Here is a 13496-nt window from a genome sequence, read left to right on the forward strand (position 1 = left end):
TTTTCATTTTACAGATGAGTCCAAGAGAAGTGAGATGACTCGTTCAAGGCAACTCAGCTAGTTAGTAGAAGAAACAGGAATATAGCCCAGGCATTCTGATTGTTGGTCTGTCAATACAGATATGAGATAATCTGAGGCTTAAACAAGGATTTAGCTGCTAGGTACTCAAAGCTACCAAAGGCTGACCCTAGTTAAAATTGGTCTGTCTATGTTTCCTTTTCAGTATTGTTCCTGTAACGATTGGAATGACGCCACCTGCTGGATACTTACTGTAGAAGAGTTCTGCCCATGAAGCGAAGGTCCTTGAGGGCAAGACCAGGAGTCTTTTCTTTGGTATCAGGAAGTGACGCGGAGTAGTGGGAGGAGGAAGGAGGAGACTGGGGCTTTTTTCCTCTGGACTCTGGCAGAGAAGGGAGCTAGAAATGTGCTCTCCCTTTAATAGATAGGAATCTAGGCCTTTCTCTCTCTCTTTACCAAATTCTTATTCTCCTTAATAAATGCTTAAAAGTCTAACTCTTGCTAAAGCTTGTAATTGATTGGCGACCACTCATTAGATATTTTAGACAGATTAGCTAGAATTTTAGCCCTTAACATTCCCCTTTTACATTCCACAACTAAGTGTTGTCCGCCTCCTTGGACTTTAGTCCAACTTGAGTAACTATTAGAGAAAGCGAATGGAGAGGAAATAAGCATTTCTACAATACCTAATGTGTGCCAGGCACTGTGCTAAGTGCTTCATAAATATTGTCTAATTGAATCCTTGCAAAAACCTTAGCGGTAGATGCTATTATTATCTCCATTTTTACAGTTGAGGAAACTGAAGCAAACAGTTTAAATAACTTTCCTAGGGCCACACAGCTAGTATGTATCTGGAGCGGGATTAGAACTGAGGTCTTCCTGGCCTCAGGCCCAGAACTCTGTCTACTGTGCTACTTAGCTGCCCATTACCGAGCTATTTAGTTATTGTTCTAACATGACTGAGTCCAATAAAACTTACTTGTTCCATTTCTTATTCCTTTTGGGCCAGGCTCTTAGTGCCTTCTGGCAGGACACGAACAAGGGTTACTCAGGATGAGACTATGTGAATGGGTTGCGTTGTGCACCACTGGAAGGAGTATCTACATTCATGGACAGACCCATTGACCAATTAATTTATGAAAGTAAATGTAAAGTCCTATACTTGGTTTCTTTTTTTCCCCCTATACTTGGTTTCAAAAAAAGTATTAATATGCTCATGGGAGAGGGCTAGGGGAAAACCTCCAATCTCTCTTACCTTCCAGATAGCATATAACATTCAGATAGGGGCTTTCTTGAGATAATTTCTTAGCAAAAGAATGACTCTAATTGTATGAGTTTCAGGCCAAGTAGAAAAGGAGGGTCAAAGAGGGTACAGCAGGTCTAAGTGAGAGATCTTTGGAGTTAAAAGGGGTCCTTGCAGTGACAAATTTCATTCTTTGTTCTAGACTTGTGGTTTGTTTCTAGAAAACTAACTTTGTTACAGTTAGTCTAGAATAGGAAACTTTTCCCATTGTACATTGATTTAGACTTTTCAGTAAAAGATATACACTTGATATGTTGGTTTATATTCTTCACCACATTCATCACAGATCTCTCTAAATGTGTTTTTCAGCAGGATTGATGGGTATTGTCAACAGAGAATAGAGTCTTGCACAGACTTTGAATTATAATGTCATTAAAAAGGGCACAAAGAGTCTATCCAATGACTCAGCAGGCAGGATATTACCACATGAAAAGTGGTGAAGTGAAAAGAATGCTAGACCTTAAGTTAGGTCTTTATAACAGAGTTGCTGAAGTAAAAATTATTTTTCTTCAGATGCATTCTAGGCTGTGTGCACATGCACATATATATATATATATATATAAGGAAAAACTTCCTAAAAATTAGACCTCCCCTCCAAAAGTGAAGTGGATAACCTTGGAAAGTAGTGCATTCCCTATCATTGGAGGTCTTCAAGGAAAGATTGGACAATGACTTGCCAGGTATATTATAGTAGAAATTATTTTTCTTGTTTAGGTTGGAATAGATGGCTACTGAGATCCCTCACCAACTTGAAATGATCTGATGAGGATTCTGTAAAGGGTCTCCACTTCATCCTATCTAGTAGCACTTAGTTCTGCTCTTGGGGGTCCTTAATATTCTTCCTCTTTCATGTTTGGTGGCACTTAGCAAAACAGTCACCTGGGGCACAGGCTGGCACACTGTAATGTTCAAGTGAATTATATTCTAGATAACTTTTATTCAATTCCAAATGGACAGCCATTAATTTAAGGAGATAGGAGTGATAATCAGGAAAATACCATTTACAAAAGACTTTTCTTTTCTTTTTCTTTTTTTTTTTTTAGTGAGGCAATTGGGGTTAAGTGACTTGCCCAGGGTCACACAGCTAGTAAGTGTTAAGTGTTTGAGGCCGGATTTGAACTCAGGTACTCCTGACTCCAGGGCCAGTGCTCTATCCACTGTGCCACCTAGCTGCCCCTGACTGCCTTTTCTAAATAAATCTTATATTCCTTGAAGAGCACTGCCTGAATAATTTGGTATATTTTTCCTCTCTTCCAAAAAGGCTAAGTAGATTTCCTTATACTACAGAAGAATCCAAATTCTCTTAGTAACAGAATGCGTTATCTCATTTTCTCAAAACAGTATATAACAACTCAGTTACAGTGGTATGATATCCCATATCATCACTAGTGCTCCAGTACCTCTGATACAAGCAGGATGGGTTGAAAGTTTCACAAGATAATATATATGATCACTCAAAAAAAGTGGAAGAACCACAGTACATACCTTGCAGTGGCATTAGGTGGTGGTGGTGCTTTGCTGAGCAAGTGAGCAGGAAATGTCAATCCTATAGGGGTTGGGTCTGTCTTTCCTAGCCTTGCCCTAGCCTCCTCTTCACTGTCATGGCTTTTTCTCTAGCTTTTCCCTCTGGAAAAATGGTTTTTCTTTCAAAATGGCTACGGGAAAACAGCAAAAAGGGAAAATGCCTGAGTTGCCACCTTTCACATCAGTCCCAATGTACCACAAACTCATTCCACTGAAACTGCTGACTCATTTTGCTCTAGGTTTCCTTCCTTTGCTCTGGGTAGTTGTAAAATGGCTTCAATAATTCTCTCATCTATAGCTTGCTGACCCCAACATAGTCCTGATGAATATATGTTGCATTTGAAAATTTTTCTTCTTCCAGGCATTCCCCTTCTCTTTTCTTTGCTACATTTCAGTAATGAAACACAAGTCAGAAATAGAGAAGCTAACCTTATTTGTCTTAGGAGGAAAAAACTTTAAAGGAGAAATGAAGAAGACAGGCTCTTAAGAAATGCAGATTCAGAAATCAAACACACTTCTCCCAAGAGAGAGAAGGAGCATGAGGAATTAATGGTGTTGGTCTCAGTGATTCATACAGTTTCAACAAACCCAGAATGTGTTTCTTGTCTGTGGTCAATAGCTTAACCAGATATTTTCTTTCCTGTATCCCAGAGCAGCAGGTGTCCTGCCTCCCAGTCTAGCCCACCTCTTGTGCTAAGTGTGTGTCCCAGTCTACTTCTCTTCCTCTCAGACCTGCTCTTCCCCATCCCCAGTGATGGGAAGGACTGGCTTGTCAGTCAGATTCTGGCTCGGTCAACCCAGAGTCAGAATGAATTCTCTAAGGGTCAAAGAAAGGAACTCTGGGGGATCTCTCCTAAACAGCAGGCCTCCAACTCAAGCATTCTTATCACCTTGGCGGCCCCAAAAGGCACTACAAATAGAATCCAGAGAGAGGAACACTGGAGGAAGGTAAAAATGGGAAATAAATACTGCAAAATTGCAGTTGTCTTTTTCTTCCATTTCTTTCTTTTTAACATCAATTTCATTTCTAAATATCTCCACTCCATTCCTTTTAATAAAGAGCCATTCCTGGGGGTGGCTAGGTGGTACAGTGGATAAAGCACCGGCCCTGGATTCAGGAGTACCTGAGTTCAAATCCGGCCTCAGACACTTGACACTTACTAGCTGTGTGACCCTGGGCAAGTCACTTAACCCCCATTGCCCTGCAAAAAAAAAAAAAAAAAGAAAAGAAAAGAAAAAGAAAAAGAAAAAAAAGAGCCATTCCTGTTGATAAAGAATGAAGATGAAAATGCTGCTTCAGTAAAACCAAAGGACATTTTAGCTGTGTCAGATAGTATATGCAATATTCCATCCCCATCATACTCCATGTCTGCAAAGAAGGGAGGGAAGCTCATTTTCTTATCTTTTTCAGGACCAAATTGTAATGATATATCATTCTTTTGTTCTTCACATTTATATTATTGTAACCATTAAATAAGTTGTTTTCCTGGTTCTTCTTATTTTTCATCTGCATTATTTCATATATCTTCCCAGGCATCTTTGTCTTCATAGTCATTGTTTCTTACAGCTCAGTAATGTTCCATTATCTTCATGTGCTATACTTTGTTTAGTCATTCCCCGGTCTATGAGCATCTATTTTGTTTCCAGTTCTTTGCAACCACAAAAAACACTGCTATGAACATTTTGGCTTATATGACACCTTTCTTCCTACCTTTGACCTGTTTGGAATGTATGCATAGTAGTAGAATATGTGGTTCAAAGGCTGTTGACATTTTGGTCACTTTTTTAAAAAGCATAATTAAAAATTGTTTTTTTCAGAATGACTAGACAGCTTTATAGCTCCGATAACAGTGGTGGATGTGTCTTTTTGCAGCCCCTTCAACACTGACTATTTATACTGGTTGTTATTCTATTGGGCTTATGAAATTCAAAAGAGAGCTTGTTGTGTCCTCAAAATTCTATTATCCTCTGTTTTCTCTTTCTCAATGTAAAGAAATTAGGACAAGCAGTACAAAAGCTAATCCAAAATATTGCTTCCTGCTGATATTTCAAACACTTAGGCAATTCAACATTGACCACTATTCTTCTATTTCCCCCCTACAAAAACAAGTAGCTAGAGATCAAACCATAACTTTATTTTTCTTTTTTAATGTCTCTACAATCTCATGAGATAAAATTAAAAATTAAACCAACACATGCAAAATTAGCTAGCAAGTGTTTGATCAAGATAAGTTATAACATTTCTGCTGAAAATTGAAAAACTATTATTTCATTGTTAGAACCAAAATAACTTTTTCATGCATGCTTTACTGATGCAAATCCATACTAAGCGTGGTCACATTCTAAATGGCACAGAACTAAAACAGATGAGTGACTAGAGATGCAAAGATTATTGGGTAGTAAATAATGTAAGATGGCAAAACAAACAAAACTGATTGAATGATTTTTTTATCCATTGGACATCGAATTGATATTTTTCTCCAACTCTCTAACTAACTGTTCAATATCCTGAGCAGAAATTAAGGGCTAAAAAAAAGTTGAGGAAAATTAAATATCTGCTTTCTGCATACTGCTGACACTCAAGAAAGACTACCTTTGGGGCAGCTAGATGGTGCAGTGGATAGAGCACTGGCCTTGGAGTCAGGAGGACCTGAGTTCAAATCCAGCCTCAGACACTTAACACTTACTAGCTGTGTGACCCTGGGCAAGTCACTTAACCCCAATTGCCTCACTAAAAAAAAAAAAAGAAAAAAGAAAAAAAAGAAAGACTACCTTTTCAGAGCTTATGTTATTCCTTGGTTGAAAATCAGGTAGTTTCAGATGTCTTTTTTTTTTACTTTGTCAGGTGGATAGGTGATTGTTTAACTAAATTACCTTTGTAAATTAGAGATAGGATAAAAGCATTAAATTTTTTTTTTGCAGGGCAATGAGGATTAAGTGACTTGCCCAAGGTCACACAGCTAGTAAGCGTCAAGTGTCTGAGGTCAGATTTGAACTCAGGTCCTCCTGAATTCAGGGCTGGTGCTTCATCTACTGTACCACCTAGCTGCCCCCCAAAGCATTAAATTTTAGGAGGAACACTGCAGAACAGTCTAGCAGTTGAGTTCTAATATGATCCTAGTGGGAAAAGAATTTAGATTCCTCACCACTCCCAAAGAAACATACTGTGAACAACACAATTTCAGGGAATGATACTATCCCCCTCCATCCTCATCCTCTTTTATATACATATATCTTTATTCAAATACTAAATCCAAATGAGATTTTAGTAACTTTTATAGGGAGGCAGGAAACTAAGAGAAAGTTCATTGGAGAATTTCAAGTATGATTAAAGTGTCAGAGATGAAGACTTTTAGAAGTTTAAAGTAACTAGAATTAATTAGCCTTGAGAAGGCTAAAGAACGACTTAGTAATAAACTTCAAATATATGATGGTGATAGAAGGTGATGACTACATTTTCTTTCTATTAAGATCAGAAAGAGAGAAAGATTAAATTTCAACATGAAGGATTTGGGTTCATATATTAGGTAGATAAAGTAAGCTTTCAATATGGTCAATGCTTATCACAGACATTCTTCTGCTGTTGTGCCTGTAATATTAAAATCTTTAAATTAGCAAATGGGGAAATTCCATTCAAGCATTCCCCTCCCCAACCTATTCTCCTCTCTGCTTGACTGGTCTTTCCTAATCTGTTGCTGTTCTATTTTCCTGACTTACTCAGACTATATATAATTTATACTTTAGCTATCAGTATTAAAGATACCAATAATGCTACTGCTGTTTCTTTTTTTTTTCAGGGCAATGAGGATTAAATGACTTGCCCAGGGTCACACAGCTAGTAAGTGTCAAGTGTCTGAGATAAATTTGAACTCAGGTCTTCCTGAATACAGGGCCGGTGCTTTATCCACCGTGCCACCTAGCTGTTCCCTTCTTTTTCTTTCTTTTTTTTAAAACCCCAGCTGACTACTAGGAATACATGGGAAAAGGTTTTAGTTCAAATAAAGTAATAAATACCCATTGGATTCTAGAGAGGGGGTATTGAAATGCATCACATTAAAACTCAGATCTGGGCCAAAATAAAGCAAAGGATTAAATAACAATAATAGCTAGCATTTCATAGCTCTTTAAGTTTTACAAAGTGCTTAACAAATATTATCACATTTTTATCCTGGGAGGTAGACACTATTATTATTCCCATTTTACAGTTGAGGAAACTGAGGCAGAGAGAATTAAGTGACTTGCCCAGGGTCACACAGCTAGGAAGTATGTGGGTCAGGATTTAAATTCAAATCTTCCTAACTCCAGGTTCAGCACTTTTTCTACTGTACCACATAGCTGCCTTAAGTTTTTTTTTTTTTAGTGGTAGATTTAGACAGGGTAGACATGTAATTTAGATAATTCAGAAAAGCACAGCCCCATTTTAAAGCAGGGTATCTAGGAATTTTGTTGTTGTTCCATAGTTCTTTCAATTGTATCAGACTTTTTGACCCCATTTGGGATTCTCTTGTCAAAGATACTGGAGTGGTTTACCATTTCCTTTTCCAGCTCATTTTACAGATGAGGAAACTGAGTCAAACAGGGTTAAGTGATCTACCCAGGGTCACATACTCTCTCCACTGCACAACCTAGCTGCCCCTAAGTAATTTAAGGTTAACTTAATTGCTAGAATTATCTGTTAAACCTTCCTTAGCCACACAGATTCACCAAATAATTGCTTAATGTTTTGGGGGTGGGATACTTCCGTCAAGATTCAGAGACATTAGGAAATAATCTTCGATACAAAATGAAAGGAGAACTTTTCAAGGTATAAATAGAACAAATGATGGATTATTTTCAAGCCTATTTCAATCTCATTAGTAATGTTCTAATGTGATGGGCACTGATAGCACCATTTACATCTATGAGCTTGATCAGTACCTTAGTCAACTTGATGAGCTTATAGACTGGTAAAGCCTTTCTTTGATTCTATTGCATTCTCTCTATGGAAGGGTGGACATGCTCTCTGACACTGGTTGACCTATTCACAGCTCAGTGGAGGATGAATGATTGAATCTCCATGAACAGAGATGATTGGGAATGACTGGACCTAAAAAAAGGGAATCTTCATTACAGATTATAATCCATTTTGTCTCTTTGGCTCTTTTTCAGAGACAACTTTGGAACAACAAAATTAAAAGAACACTTGGAGATTAAGGGGAGTCTATGGTTGTGAACATCTCCCTAGAAGCTACTAATGGGCATTTCAGGGAATAGGTACAGTGGAATTGCACACTCAATAAGAGAATTCCTGGACTCCAAGTTCTAGAATATAGCCTTATAGAGAGGGAAGAGGGAGTTCCCAGGCAGGTTCTTTCTTTGGGAGAAGATATTTGAACATATGACCATGTACCTGAAGGAGAAAGATAAGACAGAGCCACAAGAGGATAGCAAAAGGTCTGGACTTTGCTGTCTACTATCACCATGAGTTATTTGAGTAAGGAAGGGCAGATGAGAAGGAAATTCCCCAGGTTACAGATTATTGCCATAAACAGGAGTTAGGAATCCTTTCAACCAGATCAGTCCATATCAGTTGTGAGCTACATAAACTATGTTCTGAAATTTCCCAGAGGAAGGTCTGGATGGGAGAAAAATGAACCAAACAGTTCTAATATTAGAGAAACATCTAGGATTAAAATGGGTCCATGCACTATATTCTTCTCATCAATGCAATGGTACAGAAGAGTTCCAGGGAACTCATGATAGAAGAGGATCTCCAAATCCAAGAAAAAAAAGAAAGAAAGAACTGTGGAGTATAGATGCTGATTGAACCATATTATTTCTTTTGTTTTGGGTGCTGTTGTATTTTTTTTCTATTTTGAGGTTTTGCATCACTGCTCTGATTCTTTCTCTTGTAACAGGATTAATGCAGAAATAGGATTAATGTTATTATGTGTATATATATATATGTGTGTGTGTATATATATATATATATGTATATGTATAGAGATATATAGATATAACCTATATCAGATTACCTGCTGTCTAGGGGAGGGGGGAGGGAGGGGAGGGAGGGAGAAAAATCTGAAATTGTAAAGCATGTATAAACAAAAGTTGAGAACTATCTTTACATGTAACGGAAAAAATAAAATACCTCATACATTAAAAAAAAAAAATGGGTCCATGCAAGCCCAGAGCTAGGGGAATTGGTCCATGGATTACATATTAACAATTCAGAAAAAAATTACGTATTTGCTATGTTTGGATAAAGCTTAATCTGGGGTCAGTGTGGCAGGAGCCACATCTTCCAGCTATATAATCTCAAAGAGCAGGGGCAAATATTAACTCTTCTTTTTGGACAGCATTATCAACATGGCTTTTTAACATGTCATTGAAATAAAACTGAAATAATCATAATGGCAAATGATCTATTACTAGGTTTACATTTTCTATGCAAAGTGATTCTTTCCATTATTCTTAAAACTTTTTTTTGTTAAATATCCCCATTCTTGATATGTACCATTAATTTTTATTTTTCTTCAAATGAAATATTATCCTATACATTATTTTCATGGATAAAAGTGACTTGATTTTCATTAAAAGTGATATATGGATATTTGTCATATTCCTATCATGCTACCCATAAATTAACTATAGGAAGCTCAACTTTTCATTTTTTATGAACTCTTCATAATAAGAAGTTATGGGCAGGCAGTGAAATTTATTCAAATACTTTTTTTTTGGTAGGGCAATGGGGGTTAAGTGACTTGCCCAGGGTCACACAGCTAGTAAGTGTCAAGTGTCAGAGGCGGATTTGAACTCAGGTCCTCCTGAATCCAAGGCCTGTGCTTTATCCACTGTGCCACCTAGCTGCCCCCTATTCAAATCATTTTAAAGGTGAAAGTGTGTATCACAGCACACAACTTGGAAAAAATCAAGATTTAAATGCAAAAAACCGCAGGTTTGCATAACAAAATTAATATATTTTGATACTTTAGCATTTTTAATAATTCATGAGTTCATTCACATGAGTACTACTTTACTCAGTAAAGATCATAATCTATCCATACTTTCTTTTCCCATGTGATTCTTGTCCATGTCTTTTATTATTTAAAAATTTTTTTTTCATTTTACCAGAACTTTATTTTTTTTCAAATTACAGGTAAAGATAGTTTTCAACATTCACTTTTGTGAGATTTTGAGTTCCAGTTTTTTCCCCTACCCTCCCTTTCCTCCTTCCTCCCAAGGCCAAGGTTATAACTATAATCATGTTAAATGTCCAGGTCTTTTATTTTTTTAATTATTTATACTTTTATTTATTTATTTTTTTTGCAGCTACTAAATTATCAAGTGTCTGAGGTAAAATTTGAACTGAGGTCCTCCTGAATCCAGGGCCAGTGCTTTATCCACTGCGCCACCTAACTGCCCCGTTATGCTTTTAATTTTAAAAAATATTTTTGTCACTTTCCAATGACTGTCTCCTGACCCCAAAAGCACCCCAATTTATAACAAATAAAAATAGTCAAAACAAATCAATACATTGGTCATATCTGAAAATGTGGGTCTTATTCTGTACCTAATGTTCACCACCTTTTTGCCAATAAGTGGGAGGCTTATTTCACTATTAAGTCTTCTGAAGTCAGGACTATTTTTTGCATTTCAGAATTCTGAAGTCTTTAAATGCTGTATTCCTTTACATTATCACTGTGTAAAATTTTTTTCATGACCCAGATTACTTCGGCACCCTTAAAACCCATTACCCTGCACGAGGTTAGACAAGTCTTCCCAAGTTTCTCTCAAGTCTTGATATTTGTTATGTCCCAATAATATTCCATTAAATGCATATCCCAGGGGCAGCTAGGTGGTGCAGTGGATAGAGCACTGGCCCTGGAGTCAGGAGTACCTGAGTTCAAATCCGGCCTCAGACACGTAACACTTACTAGCTTTGTGACCCTGGGCAAGTCACAACCCCAATTGCCTCACTAAAAACAAACAAAAAATTCATATCCCACAATTTTTTCAGCCACTCCTTAATTAACAGACTCCTACTCCTTATAGAATTTTGATTTGTAAAAAGGAGGCATCTAGGAGGCATAGTGAATGGAGTGCCAGTCCTGAAGTCAGGAGTACCTGAGTTCAAATCTGGCCTCTGATGCTTAAGTAGCTCTGTGACCCTGGCAAAGTCACTTAACTCCATTTTCCTCAGTTCCTTATCTGTAAAATGAGCTGGAGAAGGAAATGGCAAACCACTCTAGTATCTTTGCCAAGAAAACCCCAAATGAGGTCACAAAGAATCAGACACAACTGAAAAACAACTGAACACATTATAATAAGGACTGCTATAATTTGGATAAATGATACCTTTCCCTGAGCTTTTGACCTTCTTGTAGTATGTCTAGTAGCCATCACTGGGTTAAAAGGTAGCTGTCTACAATTTAGTGGCCTTTTCAAGTATAATTCTATTTTTTCCTCCAGAATGGTTGGGTCAATTTATAAGTCCATCAATAATGAATTAATGCATATGTCTTCTTATAGTCCCTTGGACATTTTGTCATTTATCATCTTTTCCAATTTGAAGGATGTGAAGTGAAGCCTCAGCATTGCTTTAATATGCATTTCTTTTATGATTAGTAATTTGAATTAGTTGTTGATCTTTTGCATTTACTCTTTTGAAAACTGTCTTTTTATACCATTTGACCACTTATTCATCGGGGGTGGTTCTTATTCTATATTTGTATCAATTCTTGTCATAATTTATCAGAGGGATTTGCTGCAGAGATTTTTCCTAGTTAATTACTTCTCTCCAAATTCTAGTTGTCTTGATTTTGCTTGTGCAAAAGGTATTCAATTTTATTGTCCATTTTGTATTCAGTGATTCAATGTCTTTCCATGAATTTTCGAGAGATCAGGTGACCAACGAGCTGAGTGTTTTACTCTTGTTGTTTTAGTATATCTTGATTACTAATGTGGCACTCCAGTACCCTATCCTTCACTCTTGCTACAAGACTGCCCGACCTATTTTTCCAGTTACCCTTGTCCTTTATGATGCCTTTTATGCCATTTAAAAATAAAAATGACAGGATAATGAATTTAGTGTTGGAGAGGACTTTAGAGGTCATTTATTCTAATTTCCTATTTTGTGTATGAAGAAACTGAGGCCCACAGAGATAAAGTAACTTGCCCAAGGTCACACAGGTAGTGAGTGGCAGACAGGACTGAAATCCAAACCCTCCAAGTTTCTGCTACACTCCAGGGTTGCCTGGGCATAGTAACCATACATCTTTACATTACTCTTTAGATCAACTCCATTTGTGAATCTTCTGACATAGTAATAGTCCATTATTTGCATGATTATAATATCATGGAAAGGCAGCATTGCTTATAGATAAAGATCCAGCCTTGGAATCAGAGGACCAGGGTTCAAGTGCTGCTTCTGAAACATATGAGCTGTCTAACCATGGACAAGTCGATTCTCTGACTATGAATCATGGACCAGTTGTCAAGCTGCATCAGTGTAGGGAATGTCTAAATGGGGAATTATCTCTATGGGCACAGGTCAGTAGGAAAAACCAAAACAAACTTCAAAACCATCATCCGGAGAATTGTTTTGGTCCAGATTTGTGATATTATGGGTGTAGGGAACTCCTAGTGAGGGAAACTCCCTTTACAAATAAAGAATAGCAACTATTTTATAATACATAATTTTAGAGAATTGCTTGGGGTATAGAAAAATGTGAAATGATTTGCTCAGGATAACACAACCAACATGTCAGAGTTAAGGCGAACTCAGGTCTTACTGACTTTGAGGTTAGCTCTCTGTCCACTCCAAGATGATGTATCTCAACTAGAGAGTAAGGAAGCATTAGTTTGGAAATACAGTGAAGTCAGCAAAACTACCATAATGTCTAAAAATATCCCCCAGTTGTGCTCTTTACCCCCTCCCCCCCACCAAATCAAAGCATTTATGGCTTCAACATTAGCCAGCTCTTTTGAGTAAAAACCAAGTTTGATCTACACAGGTTCTATTCTGTTTTTGGAGGCAATGTGTTATCATGGAGAGCTCGTTGGATTTAGAGTCAAAAGACCTTGATTTTATGGAAATTGAAGTAGATTTGCAGAAAGAAGACTTGGAGTCACATCCTGCTGGCCCACATGTTAGCTGTGCCACCTGCCTACCTGTAAAGTGAGCAGGTTGGATTACGTTATCTTTAAAGCCTTTTCTTTGGAAATGGACTAATTCAGATAGCAATCAGGTATTATTGACCTAGAGGCAGTTAGGTGACACAAGGAATAGAGTGTTGGCCCTGGAAGACCTGAGTTCAAAGCCAGTTTCAGACATTTATTAACTATGTGATGCTGGACAAGTCATTTAACCTTGATCTGTCTCTGTGTTCTTCTCTATAAAATGAGGATAATGATAGTACCTACCTCTCAGGGTTGTTGTCAGGACAAAATGTGATGATATGTGTAAATCACTTTGTAAACCTTAAGATGTTAAGTAAATGCTAGCTAGTAGTAGTAACCTATAGAGTAATTGTCCTTTTTCCACTTTGCTGTTAGAAAGAGAGCCAGGAAAACAATTTACACTATACTTCCCACAATGTAAAGGAAATCAACGTTGTAAAAACATTTGCAGAAGAATGCAGAACTCCAATCAATTTAGTCAGTCAGCAGA

This window comes from Dromiciops gliroides, chromosome 4 (genome assembly GCF_019393635.1).
Source record: "Dromiciops gliroides isolate mDroGli1 chromosome 4, mDroGli1.pri, whole genome shotgun sequence".
NCBI classification, from domain to species: Eukaryota; Metazoa; Chordata; class Mammalia; order Microbiotheria; family Microbiotheriidae; genus Dromiciops; species Dromiciops gliroides.